Source organism: Taudactylus pleione, unplaced genomic scaffold, assembly GCF_031769625.1.
Source record: "Taudactylus pleione unplaced genomic scaffold, aTauple2 ptg000018l, whole genome shotgun sequence".
Taxonomy (NCBI): Eukaryota; Metazoa; Chordata; class Amphibia; order Anura; family Myobatrachidae; genus Taudactylus; species Taudactylus pleione.
The window spans coordinates 2,649,790-2,672,668 of record NW_028284420.1 but is presented as its reverse complement, the minus strand read 5'-3'; the positions used below and the strand labels follow the sequence as shown (position 1 = coordinate 2,672,668).

General features: G+C 43.1%; 1 protein-coding gene across 5 annotated transcripts in view; it reads right to left on the bottom strand.

Moving 5' to 3' along the window:
• ASIC2 (acid sensing ion channel subunit 2) overlaps positions 1-22,879 on the bottom strand; it is an 811,363-nt gene that overhangs the window by 46,690 nt on the left and 741,794 nt on the right. The gene's annotated exons all lie outside the window — the stretch shown is intronic.

Here is a 22,879-nt window from a genome sequence, read left to right as displayed (position 1 = left end):
AGACTATGCAATACAGAGCCAGCCTCTGCTTGTATTTTCTTTTATTTGTATATGCCACAGAAGTCAAAACTCATATTGGCCCCTATTTATCACAAATCACATTTTACATGCAATTGTGATGAGATAAAATTGCCTGAAATGTGATATTGATATTGGGTTCAGGGACGGTGCATGAGTCAGTGAGGGCAGATAGGGAAGTAAATGAAAACCAAAACATGTTTCAATGTTGAAGCCGTACTTGCCAACTTTTACACTGTGAGGGGTGGGGACAGGAGCTTCTCATCGCTGTTTCACTATAATGCCTCCAAAAACCAATTCACTATGCGAGTGGGTGACCTAATCTTACGGGAACTGATGGGACAGCACAAAAATCGGCAAGTGTGATTATAGTAATTGAAAAAAAAAACTAGCACTAATATCTCATGCAGATAAATTGGGGTTACTAACAATTCACAAAACTTTTTAAGAAAATAAAAAGAAAAATTATCACCATTTTGGGGAATTTACAGAATGTTTATGAAAATGTCCAAAACAATTATGTCATTAGTAAGGGTACTGTGTGCGCCTATCACTTTCTATTTTATTATCTACACAGCACTGTGCTGATTCTTTGTTTTATGACACGTAAATCACTGAGGTTTCTGACAGATTGTTTAATGGCTGAGTAACGCATAAATAAAGCATACTGTAGTCTGGATTGAATGCTCCATCAAATATCTAACCACAGCTGGAACCTTTTAGGTGACAGCAGGTGGGTAAGCTGCGCTGATATATCCAAATTATGCATAGTGAGATTGCTACCTCTGGTTAGTCCGGATCATCTGTCAACAGAGAAACCATCTAAAGCCCTCTTCCTTTATGTAGCTTTCATATAACTTTGCTTTGTATCTGTGACCTTATTTAATGTTTCATCTTGATTGTGACTTTATAAATAGATGCTAAGAAAATAAATAAATAAGATGGTAATTTATTAGTGGCAGCACAAAGCGTTTAGCTTTCAAAGTGGCTCCATTTTGTACCTTTGCGTCCCTTAATGCTGGTGTTGAATAAATCATGGGCACTTGCATATCTGAAATAAACTTTGTTCTGATACTGCAAAGTAAACTGTTAGATTATGACTATTCATTATACCATAACCAAGTGCAGCACATGGCACCTTTTACACTAAAACATGCAGATATGCAGAGAAATAAGGTTCTCTGAGCTATTTAGGAATAAACCCTTCTTATATTTTATTTACTCATTCACTTTTCTATTTAAATTAAAATTGAAGTTTTTTATTTAAAGATAGTGTGTGTGTATACTTTTTGTATTGAGACCGGGGAGTGCACCCCTGGAATTGATTTATTTATATATATATATATTAGGGGTGAGCGGGTTCGGATTTCTGAAATCCGAACCCCCCCGAGCCCCCCCGATCCGAGTCCGATCCGAGTCAGGCTCGACTTTTCCCGCCTGACTCGGATCTGAAATCGAGGCAAAACGTCATCATCCCGCCTTCCGAGTCTCGCGGGTTTTGGATCCTATATAAGGTACCCGCGTCGGCGCCATTTTCTCACTCGGCTGTGGACAGTGAAGAGGGAGGGTGGGAGTTAGGGCTGTGTAGTGTAGTGTAGTGTAGTGCTGCTGTTGTCCACTACTTCAAAGTCCATAGGGGCTGGCTGTGTTGTGCTGTGCTGCTGTTGTTAATAGGGGCTGTGTCCACTACTTCAAAGTCCATAGGGGCTGGCTGGACTGTGTTGTGCAGTCAGTTCTCCATAGGGGCTGTGTCCACTCCAAAGTCCTGTGCAGTGTCCCAGTCCTAAAGGAGTGCTGTAGTGTTGTCCAGGGGGTGCTCTGTCCATCAGGGGTGCTCCCCCCAAGTGCTAAAAAAATAATATATTTTCTGTGTTTGTGAATTGTGTGCGCAGTAGCCGCACGTGCATCAACAAAGTAGTGCCAAGCGTGCGCCTGTGTCATAAGTAAAGGGCCGGCTGGCTTGACCGTTAAAGGGTGCTGTAACCCCCGAAAGTACACTCCAGTCCAAACCAAAAAAAAATTATTTTCTGTGTTTGTGAATTGTGTGCGCAGTAGCCGCACGTGCATCAACAAAGTAGTGCCAAGCGTGCGCCTGTGTCATAAGTAAAGGGCCGGCTGGCTTGACCGTTAAGGGTGCTGTAACCCCCGAAAGTACACTCCAGTCCAAACCAAAAAAAAAATTATTTTCTGTGTTTGTGAATTGTGTGCGCAGTAGCCGCACGTGCATCAACAAAGTAGTGCCAAGCATGCGCCTGTGTCATAAGTAAAGGGCCGGCTGGCTTGACCGTTAAGGGTGCTGTAACCCCCGAAAGTACACTCCAGTCCAAACCAAAAAAAAAATTATTTTCTGTGTTTGTGAATTGTGTGCGCAGTAGCCGCACGTGCATCAACAAAGTAGTGCCAAGCGTGCGCCTGTGTCATAAGTAAAGGGCCGGCTGGCTTGACCGTTAAAGGGTGCTGTAACCCCCGAAAGTACACTCCAGTCCAAACCAAAAAAAAATTATTTTCTGTGTTTGTGAATTGTGTGCGCAGTAGCCGCACGTGCATCAACAAAGTAGTGCCAAGCGTGCGCCTGTGTCATAAGTAAAGGGCCGGCTGGCTTGACCGTTAAGGGTGCTGTAACCCCCGAAAGTACACTCCAGTCCAAACCAAAAAAAAAATTATTTTCTGTGTTTGTGAATTGTGTGCACTGTGGCTGCACGTGCATCAACAAAGGAGCAGCGCCAAGCGTGCGCCTGTGTCCCATAAGTAAAGAGCCGGCTGGCTCATTTCTTAAAGGGTGGTGTAACCCACAAAGTGCACTACTCTCCAGCAAAAATAAAATAATATTTTCTGTGTTTGTGTGCGCTTTAGCAGCACGTATATATATCAATATAACATAAATGGAGGACCAAACTTTCTCCGATAAAAATAAAATAGGGAAAGATCAAGAACCTCTTCCTCCTAGTGCTGTTGCTGCTGCTGGGAGTTGTTCATCATCCCAGAGAGGAAGTAGGAACATCACTACTTTTACTAAACAATTGACCCTCCAACAGTCCCTAGTGATGAGGATGAAGTACGACAGCAGTCATCCTGAAGCAAAACGTATAACTGAGGCCTTGACTGCTATGTTAGTGTTAGACGTGCGTCCGGTATCCGACATTAGTGCAGTGGGATTTAGACAATTGATGGAGGTAGTGTGTCCTCGGTTCCAAATCCCGTCTAGATTCCACCTGCATCCTCAAAGCAGCAGCGACAAGCGTGCGTCTGTCTGTTAAAGGGTGGTGACACCCTCAAAGTGTGCTACACAAACAATTAAAATATTGTTCCTTTTTTTTCTGTCTTTGTGCATTGTGTGGGCTGTAGCCGCACCTGCATCCTTAAAGCAGCAGCGACAAGCGTGCGTCTGTCTGTTAAAGGGTGGTGACACCCTCAAAGTGCGCTACACAAACAATTAAAATATTGTTCTTTTTTCTGTCTTTGTGAATTGTGTGGGCTGTAGCCGCACCTGCATCCTTAAAGCAGCAGCGACAAGCGTGCGTCTGTCTGTTAAAGGGTGGTGACACCCTCAAAGTGTGCTACACAAACAATTAAAATATTGTTCTTTTTTCTGTCTTTGTGAATTGTGTGGGCTGTAGCCGCACCTGCATCCTTAAAGCAGCAGCGACAAGCGTGCGTCTGTCTGTTAAAGGGTGGTGACACCCTCAAAGTGTGCTACACAAACAATTAAAATATTGTTCTTTTTTTTTTGGTCTTTGTGAAATGTGTGGGCTGTAGCCGCACCTGCATCCTTAAAGCAGCAGCGACAAGCGTGCGTCTGTCTGTTAAAGGGTGGTGTAACTCTCAAAGTGCTCCAAAAAATAAAAAACTATTTTTTTAATGTGTTTGTGACTTGTGTGCGATGTAGCCGCACCTGCATCCTTAAAGCAGCAGCGACAAGCGTGCGTCTGTCTGTTAAAGGGTGGTGACACCTCAAAGTGTTCTACACAAACAATTAAAATATTGTTCTTTTTTTTTCGGTCTTTGTGAAATGTGTGGGCTGTAGCCGCACCTGCATCCTTAAAGCAGCAGCGACAAGCGTGCGTCTGTCTGTTAAAGGGTGGTGACACCTCAAAGTGTTCTACACAAACAATTAAAATATTCTTCTTCTTTTTTCTGTCTTTGTGAATTGTGTGGGCTGTAGCCGCACTTGCATCCTCAAAGCAGCAGCGACAAGCGTGCGTCTGTCTGTTAAAGGGTGGTGTAACCCTCAAAGTGTGCTCCACAAACAATAAAAATATTCTTTTTTTTTTTCTGTCTTTGTGAATTGTGTGGGCTGGAGCCGCACTTGAATCCTCAAAGCAGCAGCGACAAGCGTGCGTCTGTCTGTTAAAGGATTACATCGGTGACAGCATCCAAGTAGGCATGTCAGACAGTCCGTACCTGTACTGGCAGGAAAAAGAAGCAATTTGGAGGTCCCTGTACAAACTGGCTCTATTTTACCTGAGTTGCCCCCCCTCCAGTGTGTACTCCGAAAGAGTGTTTAGTGCAGTCGGGAACCTTGTCAGCGAAAGGCGTAGGAGGTTGCTTCCACAAAATGTGGAGAAGATGATGTTCATAAAATGAATTATCAACTCTTCCAGGGAGACCAGCCTCCAGAACGTACAGAGGGACCTGTGGTTCCAGCAGGGACGAATTAATACTCTGTGAGGATGAGGATGTACACACTGAAGAGGGTGAGGAATCGGTGGATGAGGAGGATGAGGATGACATCTTGCCTCCGTAGAGCCAGTTTGTGCAGGGACACATTAATTGCCAGCTTGTTTTGTGGGGGCCCAAACGAACCAATCATTTCAGCCACAGTTGTGTGGCAGACCCTGGCGCTGAAATGATTGATTTGTTAAAGTGTGCATGTCCTGTTTATACAACATAAGGGTGGGTGGGAGGGCCCAAGGACAATTCCATCTTGCACTTCTTTTTTTTCTTTGCATTATGTACAGTTTGGGGCCTAGTTTTTCTAACTGCCATCCTGTCTGCCACTGCAGTGTCACTCCTAGATGGGTCACGTGTTTGTGCCGCCCACTCGTGTCGCTTAGCATAGTCATCCAGCTACCTCGGTGCAACCTTTTGGACATGAAAACACTATTGTGAGGTGTGAGGTGTTCAGAATAGACTGGAAATGAGTGGAAATTAAGGTTATTGAGGTTAATAATAGCATAGGAGCAGAGAAACCAACAAATTCTGTGATTTTAGCTGTTTTTATGCTTTTTTTAAAAAAAATACAGATCCAAAACACAAAACCCAGAACCCAAAACACGGAAGGGTGGTTTTGGCAAAACCAATCCAGATCCAAAACACGAAGAAAGATCCAGATCCAAAACACAAAACACGAAAAGTGGCCGGTGCACACCCCTAATATATATATTGCTTTCTTTCTTCTACTCAATGGTACATAGCGATTACACCTTTTTTGTTACCATTTTCCATTCTAACCTATTTTCAGAAATAAGCAGAAATCACTGAAATCATTCAGGAATGAATAAAATAAGCATCTGAAGACTTGTGCGGGGTATGGAAGCTACTATGGGGACTATGTACTAAGGGGAGAAAAGAGGTGAAAACACTAAAGGCAGAGAGAATCCCTGTACATACTGCTTCTCAGTATGTAATAAAGGCAGGTGATACCTTATCAGGCAGGCATTGATGCAGTGAGAACCATTCTTAGTATTGGTACCCATGTTGGACCGCCAATTGAGTTCTTATGTGAATTGATTGAGCTGGAGCTTGGTTATAACCATTTTTGCTATGGTGGCGACTACTACATCCAGGTGTCCGGCATGGTGATGGGGTCGAATTTGGCCCCATTGTATGCCAACCTTTATATGCAGCTATATGAACAAAAGCATATTTTAGGTCATTTTGGGTCTAAGATTGTGTGTTATAAGAGATATATCGACGATCTGTTCCTTATTTGGAAAGGGACGGATGTCGAATTTTTTTATATGATTTCTGACCTCAATGCATTGGATAGCCCTATACGTTTCACTGCTTAATAAAAATTGCATAAATTTTCTTGACGTGACTGTTTCACGTCTAGGGACTGGACTATGCTCAACTTTATATCATAAACCCAATGACCGAAACACACTGCTCCATGCATCAAGCCACCATGTGAGCAGCCTGAAGGAATCATTGCCCATCTCACAATTTGTTTGGGTTTTACGCGCCAACACCTCTCAAGATGCTGCTGAAGTACAATTGGTGGAGATGCGTGCTAGATTTCTAGTAGTCGATAGGTGTCTGATGAAAGCACAACTACGACACCTTCAAATAACCACTAAGAAGAAGGTAGACCCTACAAGAATGATATATCCTACCACTTACAATGTAGCAGCCGTAGCAACCAATAAAGTGATCAGACACCATTGGTCAATTATCACCACAGATCCGGCACTCAAAGGCATCAGTAAGCAACCACCTATGATGGCGTACCGACATGGTCCTAATCTACGCCAACTACTAATGCAGCCTATGAAACAACCTAAGATGCAGCAGACGCATTAGTGACTCACTTTTCCCATCCTCACAGTGGGAAGAAGATAGCGATCCGCCATCGTTTACATTGTACTTCAGACTATGCGGTGTACATCTTGTTGTGCCCATGTGGCCTCTATTACGTTGGTATGACGACAAGATTGTTTAGGGACCGCATGGCTAATCACCGTTCAACTATTCGGGCATCCCAACAATCTAAGAGCATTGAAATGTATGCTAATAGACCATGTTCCGAAGCCAATCAGTGGTGGCTCGATACTGTTGCCCCGAAAGGCTTGAATGAATATCATCCATACAACATCTTTCTGCGGTGAACACATATACATTTTCTATAATGTATATGTTTACTTTTTTGTATATTTTTTTGATTAGTACCCATTTTATTTTTTCGTTTTATTTTTTTCAGTGATATCTGTAGCATTGTTGGCACACAAATTTATATGGCTCTTTAAAGAATATACATGATTGATACATATATTAAAATAATTGTATTCGTGTATTCTTCTAATTTTTGATTCCTTGATGGTTAAGTTTATAAGTACTTTGACAATATCGTCAGTTATTTTATGGTGTGTACATGCACCATTAGTATTATTCTGTATTGTTTGTATGTTATGTGTTTTTCCCATTCCTGATGCCCATTTGATTTAGCCACCAATACCCGTTGTTTTATACTATTGGCTCTGTACTATTGGCTCTGTTGTGACTCTGTCACCTAGCAACTATCTAGCTATCTCCGTGTGTCTTGAATTCCGAGTGTGGGATGGCGCTGGCCGCATTTGTTGCTAGCGCTGCTTAGTAACCACCTGCGTGATGCCTTGAGTGTGGTCTGCCGCGTCACTTCCGGGTGCTGTGCGTTCCATGTTGTGGAACGCATGGCACTTCCAGGTTGTGGCACGACGGGGAGCTGCCTTCAATTACATACGCTGGCTGGCTGTGTGTGCCAGCCTTATCTGCTCTATATTTGTCCTCTATATGTTTGGATCTTGTGAGTATTATCCTTTTGATAGATGCTTAGGTTCATTCTATCCCACCCATGTCCATGTTTTACCTGGGGGGTGGGGTTCCAGTAATTGATGTGGCAATTTCAGGTGAGCTGAGGGGTATTGGTCTATGGGTCTCCTTGGTAGTAGCTTTGTAGTGGTTATCCTGTCTTGACAAAGGTGCATTTGTGACCAAAACGTCGACCATTACCATGTGATTCGTGAGTAATTAAAAAGTGTCTTCTACTGAAGGGGTGAGTGCCCATTCTCCTCTGCCTATACTTTGGAATTGACAGTCTTTAATGGAGCACCCTGGACTATATACTCTGACATGAGAGTGCAGCTTACTGGATTGATTATATATATATATATATATATATATATATATATATATTATATGAGAGGAAAGAGGAAAGACAAGACCGGCACATGTGCAGCTGAAATAGTGGTGTGAAACTCCATGTTTTTATAGTTGCACAGGCCCAGCTGCAACTCATCACGGAGCAGCAGAGGAAGAGTTTAATACTCTCACAAAACAACTGCTCTGTGCCCCTGACACTGTCTATTGGCCAAGTAGTAGGCCTTAGTGTTGTAATGCCAAGGACCAAGGGCTATGCTGGCAAAGCATGGCAATTGTGGCTGCAACAGCATTTATTTTCTGTTATGTGTCTGTGTGTGTCCAGGCATAAAGTCATGTATGCTACAGTGCAGTGTCTGCTGTCATTAAAACACACTGCTTTACCGAATACTTGCCTGTCTGAATCCTAATTTCTACATCCTGTGTTACATTTGGTGGTCCATACGGGGATCGCAGCGGAATTACTAGATGCCTACGGCGTATGGTTGGCGAACCAGAAAACCCACAGTTATATTAAGGATTCTGTGTAACTTGCTATGCACTGTAGGAAAAGCTGTTTGTCTGTATACTGAGAAAAAAAAAAGTTACTTTCCTTTTGCTAGTTTTTACTAAGGTGCTTGAGACATATAAAATGCTGATTAGTGTTAATGCTGTCTAATTAAGTTCACCTGTTGTTTAGCAAGGCTCACATACTGCAGTGGCTGAAAGAAATAAAAACTGTTTTTTTCCTGTATTCTGTTTAACCCCTACATTGCTGAAGAACAAAAAAAGCAGTGTTTTCTTTTTCTGTGGTACACTGGAATAACAGTTGCTTTGCTGAAAGAAAGAGATATATTTATTTGTGTAAACTGGCTTGCCATTGCTCTTATCTAAAAGATCCTAAGTTCCTACTTACCCCTCCCCACTGTAAACATGGAGGAAGTTTTTCATACTTTTGCAATTTTGTTGCAGCTGCTGACCCAGTCTGTGGGCATGACAAGTGCATGGCATTTAAAGAAAATGTCTACCTCAGATGACCCAGATGGTATTTGAGAGGGTGGCACAGCATTTAAAGTGGCCAGCAGATACATGGGCTGATAGATTTGCCCCCTATCTCACTGGTGAGGCTCAGAAAGCCTATGCTGATTTGTCCTCTGCTGATGCGGAGAAATATGTCCAAGTCAAAATTGCCATTCTGGCATTCCTGAGGCGCGGCGACAAGCTATCTGGCAAGAAGAAAGTCTGGTCCCTGTACTTACACTAGACACTGCTTTACCGAATACCTGCCTGTCTGAATCCTCATTTCTACACCCTGTGTTACAACATATATATAAACAATGTACATATGTGTATATATGGAATCGGTATGAATTACCGCCGGACGCAAGCAGACAGCGGCTGGCCGACATGGCTGAAAATGCAGATCGTCCCAAGGTAAGTATTATCTAACCTAACCTCCCCCCCTAACCCTCCTTAGGGGTGCCTAAACCTAACCTACTCCCCAGTGCATAACCCTAACCCCCCCCTTCCCCGCCGCCTAACCCTAAGTCCCCCTGGGGGTGCCTAACCCTAACCCTCCCTTCCCCTAGCTTAACCCTAACCTCCCGGGGGGGTGCCTAACCCTAAGTCCCCCCTGGGAGCCCTAAACCTAACCCTCCCCCCCGCGGCTGTCTGCAGCGGAGCCCGGCATAACTTTGTTCGGGATGCCAGGCACCGGTCTCCTGGCGTCGCTAAAATGACAGACATCTAGATTTAGAAGCCTGTCATTTCACCCTCGCCGGGATAAAGCAGTCGGGAAGCCGGCTGTCGGGAATACGTCCGCCAGCTTCCAGACTGCATACCGTATATATAGCTATACTACATATATATTTGAGCTTGAAATCCCAGTTCACTACATTTTAAAGCAAATGTAATTACCTGGAATGTGTGCACACACACACATACACACTGAGCACATATATATATATATATATATATATATACTGTAGTATTCTGGGAATGCCTTGTATGTATGGACAGCAGGCTTTTTCAGATCTGCTCTCTGTCTCTCACTTCTAATCTGAACAGTCAGTCTCGCAAGGTGACAAGTCAACTCTTGCGAGACTGTACTGTGCCAGGTCCTCAGCAGCCACTGTAACAAGTAACAGCTGAGCCGCCGAGGAGGAGACCAAGGATCGGAGCAGAGACAGCTAAACATTGTACTCCAGTTTTGTATAGTAAGTGTCGGGGACAGGGTGTAGGGTCCCCCTATGTATTTGGCTCCCCGGGGCTGCCGCCCAGCCTATAATCCGGCCCTGAATAAAGGGATATTTCCTCTGCCTTCAACCTGCAAACGCTAAGTGCAGGCTACAATATTACGTTGCACCTGTGGGTCTCATTCAGACCCGCTCGCGAGCGCAGGACGCTCGCAAGCGGGTTGATGGTACCCAAATGCGCATCAGAGCGTCCAGCTCTGAATCAGGCCCTGTGTCCCTTATCACTGCCATAGCAACCTAAGGCACCGCTTAGGTGTTACTAAGGGGAGAGGTCCTCTACCACCGGGTGTCTTCTCCAGTGTTGGCTTTGCCTTCTCTTGCCAGCATTACCTGCTTCTCCTCACTGGAGAAGGACGTGCCATTTTTACCCCATATTTCCTGAACCAGGACTGGTTAAAAAAAGGCCAGTGCTGGTTATGCGCTGGAGGGGGACCCCACATAATTTTTTTACATTATAGACGCACATAAGACTAAGCATTTTTTTTTTTTTTTACAATGTAGAGGGTTTTCTACTGCACTGTATATTTTCAGCCTATCCTCCAGGACATCCAAGTCAGTTCACTAAGGCAGAGGGGCAGGCAACCTGTTACACATTCTACAACAGAGAAATGAGTTGGCTGTAGTCGCAATTTAACAGGCAGGAATAAACTACACTAACAAGTGCCAGCATCTCCTTCTATTGAAAGCTTCAAATACGTTTTTTGCACATTTGAGTCATATTGAGCAAGTTGCTAGTGACAATGTCTATAGAGGTTAGCGGCAAAGCCATCTTTGTGTCGTTGCAAGAAGGCTGGGTGATGGTGTGGAGCTATAGTATGTTGCAGTAAGTTGAGCAGCAGTACCCTACCAATGGTAAACATGAATTCCTCTCCTTTTATCAAAAACTGAAATTGTCTTTGTTGCCGAGGTGCATTGCAACTTGTGCTGTGTGTTTGCGGCTTGTGTATGACTGGCTTGGTCAAGATACAGTACGGTAGCAAAAAGAACAAAAAACTTTATGTCTTGATTGCCAAATATAAGTGCAGAGAAATGCAAAAGTTACATTTAAAATATATATACTGTAGATAAAATAATATTGAGGAGAAAATCACATTGCTCAATATCCCTGGCCTTACTGGTAATCGAACCCTAGGTGACGGCTGTGCTAAGCATTCACATTTACCACTAACCCACAGAGGCTACTGACAAGATGCTTCACACCTGTTGTTTAGGACTTGCTTTTGAGTACCTATAACAGCATACTAACAGGCGGGGAAACACAACACTACAAGTCTCCTTTATTGAAAGCTTAAAGTGCGTCTTTACACCACCGCCAGTTCCGTGTTATAGAATAACGTACTGATTAGTGTTATATTGAGCAAGCTGCTAGCGACAATGTGTGTAATAATTAGCGGCAAAGCCATCTCTCTACAGTATATCGGAACACCTCTTGTGCAATATTATTAAAAAGATGGTTGTGCGAACATGCAAAATAATAAATATTCTGTTGCGACTGGTGACACTGTAGTACAGTAGTAGTGTATGTGGTTGTTCCACCTGTCACAGATCTCCTTTCACTGCTACAATTTTGTATTCAGTACTGTAGTTTTCATCATTGGAGCATTTGCCACCAAGCAGTTAGTGTAAGCTGTGTTTTGCATGGCGTGGATTCTCTCACGCCTTGTTGCACTAACATCCGTATTTACATGCCGTGACTAGGACGCCTGAATGCCACACTCGGAGCAACGATGTAAGAGGACACATCTGTAGCTGTGGTTGTGCATTTGAGAACGCAGCCACGTTCACTGACACATCCTTGACACTCCTATAGCACACCCGTGAGATGGCCTTTTTTTTGCATTCACTTCAAGTCGCCTCTCAGTCACCTCCAGGAACGCCCATGGCTGTCCCCGCCAGCTCTATTACAAGTGATTCCTTTTGCAACAGCGGTCTCCAGAGACACTCAGTGGTTTGCATGCCCCCTCGGAGCTTCTCTGACTTTTTGTGCATACACAGTAGCAAATAACCACTCAAATGTGCAAACATCGACACTGCATACACCTCTGAATTAGTCCCACAGTCACAAGAGTATAGTGTGAAAATTGTGCCGATACATGCAGGAAATCACTCAAATAATATGCCATTTTCTATAAGCTTACTGTAAACTAATTTTAATGCATATAAATGATAAAAATACATATTTATGGAACCATGGTAATTTCATGGAAGACAAAAAAATGCTTCTAAAGTTTAGACTTTTTTTAACATGCATTTGACTAGTACCAAAGAATCAAAGAACTTGTGTGTCTTCAATCTCATTCCGGTCATACACGGTGCGATTTAGAAACGTAACGATGTGTTGTATGATTTCCCTTGAGATTCTTCCCTTGAAATTCTCCATACGATGTGGTCAAATGGTATACACAAATGTACATACGAGCATACAATCCTGAAATGCATATGTATCACATCCTACATGATAGATCGCAATTTTATGGTTTTTACCGTAAGATCTACGATCCAGCTATACGACGGTGGGGACGCACATCGGCACGTAAATGTACAAAAACAACACACGATGTGCATGATTGATCGTTACAATCGATCGAAATCGTGCAAAAAATCACACCGTGTATGGGCTGCATTAGGGACCTCATTCAGAGCCGCTCGCTCTGAATGAGGGCGGCCACTTTATTTGTTAAAAGCCGGCATCCTGGCCACTCACTAAGCTGTGGGTGAACACCCACAGCTTTTGTGAGCGGCCAGGTGATGGTCGCAACCATCGGGCTTGCGACAAGACCCTTGTGGCAGGGTCTCATCTGCCGCAAGCCCCAGTGAGCTTCCGGCTCCAATAGAGCCGGAAGCTCACTACTGACATCACTGGTGATGTCAGTAGGGCCGCCCACAAATGGCAGACATTCCTTCAGGTGCGCTTCCGTTTGTCCAGCCACCCCCCCACCCCGCCTACAAAATAGGGCGAGCTGTCAATCAACATCGACAGCCGCCCCATTTGTAGCGAGCCCCAGAGCGAGTGTATTTCTCACTCACTACGGGGCTAGCACATGCGCATTCTGCACGTGTGCAATGCACAACTATCGACCCGGTTGCGAGCAGGTATGAATGAGACCCTAGGGGCTGATTCAGAGTAAGCACTACGTCAGTTTGGAGCTATACTGATAGGATGGTAGAATACTATACAACCATACAGCATTGAGGTGAAGTAGGGGAGAAGAGGGGCTGTGTCCGGGCATCTTTAATATGGAAACAATTACTAGAACTGTTTTTGAATTATACATAAAGTGTAAAAGCATATCAGTTTCATTGGCAGGGGGGGGGGGGGGGTCGCTCGCGAGCGGGTCTGAATCAGGCCCATAATCTGCCACCTTAGGTTTAGGAATACAAGTTGGTATGGACAATTTTATCAGGCAATGATAACATGTTAAATGGTCATCTTTTCTGTGTTTTATTTTGTTTAATTATAAAGAAACTGTTTTGTATTATATTTCCTTAATCTTTTATAACCATGTTTATTTAATAATAACTTTTTTTTTCTTCTTAAATGTATAATAAAATTTAATAACTAAGATACTGTGTTTGCCTTCTTAAATAATTCACATGCCAGATAGGCTTGTTTTTATAATTCTGCATTTATTCAAGGAGTTGCATGGTTTACTGATTCACTTAAATTGTGTTGGCGAGTCAGAGAGTACCTAAAGAATTCCTAAAAGTGTCAGCTTTTGAACTAGATCTTAATAGTGGCAGGATTTTATGTTTAATAGGAAGTGTGAGATAGATTTTTGGGATTTAGCCAGTGTTATACAGCCCAGATGGATTTGTGCAGATTAAACCATTCACAACCACTTCACACATGCCAAATTGTGACACTGTGTATCCAATTTTGAAAGAAGTGGGGTAGAACAAATTATAACTAATCCAATCACCAGAATTCTTACAGTAACATTGAGTTTTTAATTAGATGAGTCAAGGCCAAGCTGCACAATATAGCCAACATAATAAAGCCAGGAATGTATGTGGTGGATGCTGGGGTCAAACAATTAAAAAAAAATCTGTAATAAAAGCAATTGGATATCTGGGAGGAATGTTTGGAGTACCCAAAGCCATACACAAGGAAACTAATTAGGAAGTAGAGAATTGCTAGATTAAGGATGAGAACCACAATAAGTAAACTATGTTATTGACAACCATACTTCTATACCTCCAGATGCAGAGGATTGGCTGCAGACTGGAAGTGAGCAGCATGCTGAATTGACCATGCTCCAAGCAGTTTCATAGGTTATGGTTGAGCTAAATAGCTGCTAGCACTACTGTTCCCAAGCTGCACAGGACCAGGGATCATGTCCCATGTTATGCAGTCCATTTGCACTTTCCCACTTGGACAATACAGTGGCTGCTATGACAGAAGGTCCTCTAAATGTACAGAGTAACATTGTGAGGTTCCAGTTAAACTAATGCAAGATGGTTTTGGTGCCAAATAAACTGGTACTGTATATGAAAGTAATCAAAGTTAATGTATTTTACTTGCTTCATTGCAATCTAGAACATTACATAAGTGGTGCCTAATTCCATGATATACAAGAAAATTTGAAGAGTATTAAAAATATCCACCAGAGATCTAGTGCAGGTGCAGGCAACCCGTGGCACTATTTCCACAAGGTGTCACTCAATGATGTTTTGATTGCCATCACCGGAGTCAGGGCCTGATTCAGATGCACTCACGAGCACTGGGCGCTCGCAAGCTGGTCGATGGTGCCCTAGTGCGCATGCACGAGACCCGGCTAGCGACGGGGAAGCCGTCGCTCCGGGTCTCGCACCAAAGGGGGCGTGCTGTCGATGTTGATTGACAGCACGCCCCCTTTGGTCGGCGTGCCGGGGGCGTGGCGGCCAGACGGAGGCGTTCCCATGGGAACGCCTACCGTCTGGGTCCGGCCACACTGACATCACTAGTGATGTCAGTGGGAGTGATTTATGGCTCTGATAGAGCCAAAATCACTCCAGGGCTTGCGGTCACCGAGACCTACCGCAGGGTCTCGTCGCAAGCCCGATGGTCGCGATGGTCTTGACAATCGCGGCCATCTTTTTGGCCGCTCGCATATGCTGTGGGTGGTCAACCACAGGTATGCGAGCGGCCAGAAGGCCGCTCCTAGTTTAGGTAGGAGGGCCCTGATTCAGAGCGAGCGCTCTGGTCAGAGCGTCCGGCTCTGAATCAGGCCCTCAGTCCCTCTCATATAACACGCACTGCACTGTTCCCTTCTTCCTGCTCTATGTCCTTCACTTACACAGGAGACCTTTTCAGAAAGCTTTACCCTCTCCAAATGAGGGAACCCAAGAGTGGTCCGCATAGCCAGCAAAGCCTGGTCTCTAATGAAGGTACACTGCCACAGTCAATCACATACAAATAACAAAGCACAATTCAGAAGAATGTCTTTGTCTTCAGACTACAAATTATCAATCTACCCTGAGCAAACTAGCTTCAAAAACTGAAGGACAGGGAAGTCACATTTCAGTACCCATCTAATACTTTTGTAAACGTTCATATATGTTGTAATAATGGCTCAGTGCGTAACTTAACATTACGTGGTAAATGGAATAGACATGTATAGTAGACTTTAGATATACTGTATTATTAAATATTATCAATAAAAGCAGTTCTGCATGTGTAGACATATGTCACTATACCCACAATGCATCCGCTGTGTCTTGTATCAAAAATATCCTTTTGGACATGTGCTCAATTTATTTCCTAGACAACTGCGTGTATTACTTTCTAGTCTGAAAAATGACACATTATCCTGTAGAGAACTCAGCGGATCACAGCCCAGTATTACCGCTAATATATAAACACCATTTACTGATGAGCTCTCTGCAGTCTGCTCTGTAAGAACAGGCAAGGTGGATCTGAGATCACCGGAGAAGACATGTTTATGACTAGAGGCCCCTGACCCTCGTACTTATGATTAATGTTACCATGCTCTGCTAGAAATGAAATGTATAAGAGATTACTGAGTACAACAATGCTGTGTCTCTTTACATAGAGTATGACACGTGAACCTCTACAGCAATCTTTTGAATGTGCCCCTTTGGGAAATTATTAAATATGATCATATAGTACATAATGCTACCCCTGTTAGAGAGAAAGTACAGAGACCTGTATAAATGCAATATATGCCTGGCTGCCTTCCAATGTGTCTCCACTAGATATGTTCTGACCAAAACAGGCGCCACTCCCAGGCTGCCAAGCGTTTACTAAGAGTGAACCATCACCAATAGAATGTGATGTAGAAAAACAGCAGAAAATGACAGGAATAAAAAGCACAGTTACAATACAAATAGCGTAACCTTTTAACTGAACATAAAAGGAAGTCATCTATATCAAACTAAATAGGATTATCCAGACCTGTATGCCATTATCCATGCATAACCACACATTTATTATATACAGGACTGAGAATTATGGGCCTGAATCAGCAAGGAAAGCAATTGCAGAGCTGCATGCAGGCAGCTTTGCAATTGCGATCCTTGCAATAATGCAAATGCAGCAGGTGTATGACACTCTCTACTGCATTTTCGATCCTCTCAGGCTGGGATCAACATCGCGACCATTGGTGCCGGGCTTCCGGCCACCTGCTAATAGAGCAGGAGGCTCACTACTGACATCACTCATGATGTCAGTAGGACTGCCCCCAAACAGCAGGCGTTCCTTCGGGAACGCCTCAGTTTGGCCAGCCACCCCCCTCCCCGCCTACAAAACGGGGCGAGCTGTCGATCAACATTGACAGCCGCCTCGTCTTGTAGTGAGTCCCACAGTGAGTGATTTCTCGCTCGCTGCGGGGGCTTGCGCATTTCGCGCGTGCGCACTGCCTGGCCATCGACCAGCTTGCGAGCGCATAGCACTTGCGAGCGGGTCTGAATCAGGCCGACAGTACGTTAGAGGTCATGTCAACATGTGTTTTTTTTTTTAATAAAATTAATTTAAATTTGTTGACTTATTTGACAAAAAAGTATGGTCGCGGACTAAAAAGGAAAGTAGTTGCGGACTAACAAATGAAAATAAATTTCAAAAGTATATTGAAACAGCATTTTAACATTGTAATGGCTTCCGTGGAGGATTGAAAAGGAAATAAAATGATCTGCTAACACGGCGACTACAACCTTGAGTGAGCCACTATCTCAGAAAGGAAAATAGTATGTACACTGGAGTATATCTAGCATTACAAGCAAATTTCTGCATGAGATTATGCAAATATTGGTGAAATATGGAATGCTTTACTGTGCTGCCTTCATGAATGCTCCATAACTGTAGCATTCTCCTTTACCTATACACAAGATACTAAAGGCATGAAACTAGGTTCTTGCTAGAAGAGCTGGAGCTGCATGCATTCACGCAAGTTTATGGCTGGAATCTCTGGGCACATTAGCAGACACTGGCAGCAAACTGTAGCAGCCAATACTGGTGGGCAAGCCACCTGAAACAAGGCAACCTCACAGAGTAAGGACGGCCAACCGTGGAGAGACCAGATAAGAAAAATGGTACATTGGTATCGCTTTAACCCCTGTCACTGAATCTGTGTAAGTGCTGCTTGAATCAGTCGCCAGGACCCCATACCTATCTATACCAAAGACAGGAAATGTCACAAGAAAAGAGGAAGAGCTGCATTATATACGGTCTAAGGTATTTTACCTAGCCTGTCACTATTTAAAAAAGGTTGAAAGAGGAGTGTGCCACTGCGCATACTTCATGTTCTCCAGGGAGGCTTCATGCCCTCTCCCAAAATGTCTGCCATGATCACTACAGTGCATTTGCAGGGGCCATCTTGTCTGTGATTAAAAACAAAAATAGTAGGCGCCGCCCATGAACACAATTCAAGGATTGTAATATTAATTATCCTTTAATATAAGCTCATATACCTGAGTTTAAATAAACATGCAAAAACATGAATAAAACTCCCGGGAGTATAAAAATCTATACACAGTATCTATTAGGATCAAATGTATCTAATCCTACAATGTAAAAATAATGAACAAATACAATAAAACAATTAATTCTCCAATATTTCTCAGCTGGTGAATATAGATCTTAGTTCCAATACATCCACATAAGCAAATATTGAGCCTGGTGTTGAAAATGCCCAATTAGCAACAGTGTGTCTGAAAGCTGAGAGAAAGCTACTATTGCATTAATCGATGGTTTAGGCGAATGGCCCAGACAACTAAATGGCTGGCAGTGTTGCACAATGTGCTTTGGTATATGATTCTGATACAGAGCTGTGTTAAGATGCGCTGTGAGGAACATTCAATGCTCCACTGTACTCACTCCCCTTGTGTCCGTCCCGCCGCTCCAGCGGCCATCAATTGCTGATACGGGCAGCTCCGGCAAGGTGAGCCTGATGGTAGTGTACGGCAAAGCTGTCCCCCCGATGGGAGCCCTCCTAGCGTGTCACTATTCAGGAGGCTTCGCGGGTCACATGGGGTGTCAGCTGCTGTGAACATACAAGCCGGAGGAGTCTGTGGCAGTCTGTGACAGTATGTCCAAGGGGTATTGGTGGTCAGCGGCTGGGCTCAGCTCACAAAAGAAGTCCGTTTCCTCAACGCGTTTCTCAGCACCAGGGCTGCTTTTTCAAGAGGCGGAAGTGTAGGTCTGAGAGTCAGAGCTAGACTAAATAGCTGGGACAATTAGTTTAATTACTGGTCTCCAGATGTTCTTAATTAGGCAAACTCTCTAGTTCACATGTAACATATGAGGATGGCAGAATGTTGGCACACAGGGCGTCATTCAGAGTTGGTCGTAAGCGGACGCTCGGTCGTACGCCTAACTATCGCACAGCCGGTCGGTTTTAACCAAAGTGACGCCCATACGTGAACAATGCACCTCCTCTAGCTAACGAGTGATAGCAGCTAGCGATCGAGTCAATCGTTGTCAGTAGCTGTATGTTAATTTTCTTCTGATGGTTGCGGCCGCTTGTGTTGTGTGCAAATTACTCCAAAAATTACCAAAAAACCGCATAGAATAAGCCACCCCCCTGAAATATATTTATTCTTATTAATCGATAATGCAAACGCAGCTGAATCAATTACATGCCAATTAGCAGTGTTATTAGCTACAACAAACAATTATTAGCTGCTTGCATTGTGTGGCTCAAAAAAGAAACATCACTCCGAACATCATTAACATTCGATAGTATCGATTGTACTCTGGGGCTTGAGACAGCACATACCCAACCTTAAGCTGTACGATATATATCTCAAATAAATTCTAAATCAATTGTCTCATTCAGTCCCTGTGGTTGCAGGGATTGAATTTTTAGTATCCAAGCAGCTTCCTGATGGCATAGTGTCCTATATCTGTCTCCTCCCCTGGCAGTAATGGAAATATGTTCTAGTCCAATCAGACGAATGGAAAAACCATCCTCATATGTTTAGGCCCCCATACATCAGAGATGGATTGCAGTAATCGTGCAATTTGCAATCGATTGTGTCTAAAAATCTGCAATGTATGGGCTTCACAGATCGCAGATTGCAACCAAAAAGTGATTGAAATTGTTTAATCAGATTGTCCAAAATGTTGGATTTCACAGATCGATTGGGGCTGTAAATTGCTAGTGTATGGACATGATCAGCAGATTTGCAGACCGTTTCTAGCAAAATGATGGGCCTTTCAAGATTGCTAGATCTGTGTTTGCTGCAATCGATCTGCAAATCACTGAAACAGATCTGTAGTGTATGGGCGCAGATTGCTCGATTGGGAAATCCTAAGATCAGGCAATAAATCTTCAAATTGTTCAATTGTGGTTTTCAGATTGCTGATGTATGGGGGCCTTTACATGTGAACTAGAGAGTTTGCCTAATTAAGGACATCTGGAGACCAGTAATTAAACTAATTGTCCCAGCTATTTAGTCTAGCTCTGACTCTCAGACCTACACTTCCGCCTCTTGAAAAAGCAGCCCTGGTGCTGAGAAACGCGTTGAGGAAACGGACTTCTTTTGTGAGCTGAGCCCAGCCGCTGACCACCAATACCCCTTGGACATACTGTCACAGACTGCCACAGACTCCTCCGGCTTGTATGTTCACAGCAGCTGACACCCCATGTGACCCGCGCAGCGCTCTGAATAGTGACATGCTAGGGGGCTACAAACGGGGTTCCCATCGGGGGGACAGCTTTGCCGTACACTACCATCAGGCTCACCTTGCCGGAGCTGCCCGTTTCATGCAATTGATGGCCGCTGGAGCGGCGGGACTGACACAAGGGGAGTGAGTACAGTGGAGCATTGAATGTTCCTCACAGCGCATCTTAACACAGCTCTGTATCAGAATCATATACCAAAGCACATTGTGCAACACTGCCAGCCATTTAGTTATCTGGGCCGTTCACTCATACCATCTATTGCTGCAATAGTAGCTTTCTCTCAGCTTTCAGACACACTGTTGCTAATTGGGCATTTTCAACACCAGGCTCAATATTTGCTTATGTGAATGTATTGGAACTGAGATCTATATTCACTAGCTGAGAAATATTGGAGAATTGTTTTATTGTATTTGTTCATTATTTTTACATTGTAGGATTAGATACATTTAATCCTAATAGATTCTGTGTATAGATTTTTATACTCCCGGGAGTTTGATTCATGTTTTTGCATGTTTATTTAAACTCCTGTATATGAGCTTATATTAAAGGATAATTAATATTACAATCCTTGAATTGTGTTCATGGGCGCCGCCTACTATTTTTGTTTTTAATCTCTGATTCTGTTGGAAGTTTGGCAATACTTCCAGTAGGTGTGCTGCCATTTTACACAAGGAGGGGAGTTAATCACACATCATCACTGGCGCTGGGGAAAATATCTCTCTCTTACAAGTCATCTTGTCTGTACATGGTGGGAGATAGTCTCCTACTTCGCTCCTATGAGAGACCAGGTTAATACCCGCATATAAAGCTGTCCAAGATCCCTGCACCACTACAAGTTTACAGGATACGCTCAGCAGCTTGTGAGCTGTAGAGAACCTTGCTCCACTCCATTACCAGTTTACATGTAATGGCGAGTACAGCTGTACCTTCTATACTTCAATAAACTAACACCACCACTTAAGTAACTGGGCTGTTCATAGTGTGAGTCATCCGCTGGTGTATGCCTACATAACTCTGCAATAACAACACCTGCACACACATCATTTCCAATCCTTAAATCTTCATAAACATTCATGAAATTAATATGTCAGGAAAATGGAGTCCAGTTTAGGAAACTAGAATAAATTTCCTTTCCAAAAATATATAATACTTCTATATTCAATAAAAAATGTATGTTGCAACTTAGTACACCTTAATGTGAAATTGCCCCAATGTCACTGTGTGCCCTGTTCACAGACTGCTATGTAGCCTATTCACCTATTCAAGTGAACGTGGGCTCAAACATCTCTCCCCCCCACCCCTTACCGGCCGCGCGCATGGTGTCACACCTATCTTTTGCATTGATGATGTCAATAAATTTTGATGAAAATCGGTTCAGTAGTTTTTATGCCAGATTGGAACAAACAGACAGACACAACAGTCCTATATTAGTATAGAATAGATATATATGTAACATAAAAAAATAAAATAAAAAAGTTCAATGTGATATTTTTCTTTTCAACATAAACCAGGATCTTGTAGTAGAATAACAACTGCCACAAAATGGCAGGCACCTCTAACATGAGTCCCTGCTGTTAACTGAAAGCACACTGTGAATTAAAGCCAGTACTCGGTCCTCACATCTTTACTGGCACTTGAACCCCACAGCGTCACACCCTGATCTTTTACCTCAAGTACTTGTGAAATATGCTTCACAAATGTATTGTGCAGAGCTTTATTTTATATCACACCAGGCTTCTCTTCTTCAGTCTACATAACAGATTTAGGTCTCAAAGAGGAGTCAATAGCTGTCTTTGGCTAAACTGTCTCTATAGAGATGGGCATGGCAGGAACAGTAAACTGACTTATTGAACCTCTTCTATTATCCTCCTATTGCTTAGCTGTAACCATTTAATTACTACAGACACTCAGTCAACTATTCATTGACGGTTTTAAATAACATTGCAAATTTGCACTAAAACTAAATCACCAATTAGCTTTCCTCTGTCTAAAGCACATAAGACAATGAACAGTATCTGATTGGTTGTTATGTTTTAGTGCATATTAGCACATAAATGCAATGTTAGTAAATAACTCTCATCATGTTTCCCAAAATTAATTAAATATGGGCCATCAACAAGCAGTCTAGTTGCAAATCACTTGTAATTGAAAACCACTAAGTTAAACTTGTTCCATCCAAATAAGATGCCATATTTATATCCAAGCTTGTGTATAAGGCCTACAACTGTTGTTTTAAAAACAAGCTTAGGAGCTTTTACAAGTATGCATGATTCCATACAGTCTTTTAAGTCTGCAAGTTAAGATACTGGCCTGGAGCAATAAGGTTTAATTTACAACTTCGCCTGGCTAGTCACAGGGTATATGCACATATGTGACGTAGCTAGCCGGCTCACACTTGTGCAGTGGAACTAACTGAAAACCCAGCCTTGGGCTGTCATTTCCTCCAAATTACAAATAAAAAGTAGATGCTGAACCTTTGCCCAAAAGTGTAAAGTCCTCTTTAGTATTACTCTAATTTCTCTCACTCTTAATTAGTCTTCGTTTATTTAATTATAGTGTAAATATACCCATAAAAACTGCTTGCATCAATATATGGTCCGTGATGTACATCTGGAGCTATATATTCATTACTGGAACAACAGTTCAAAGGAA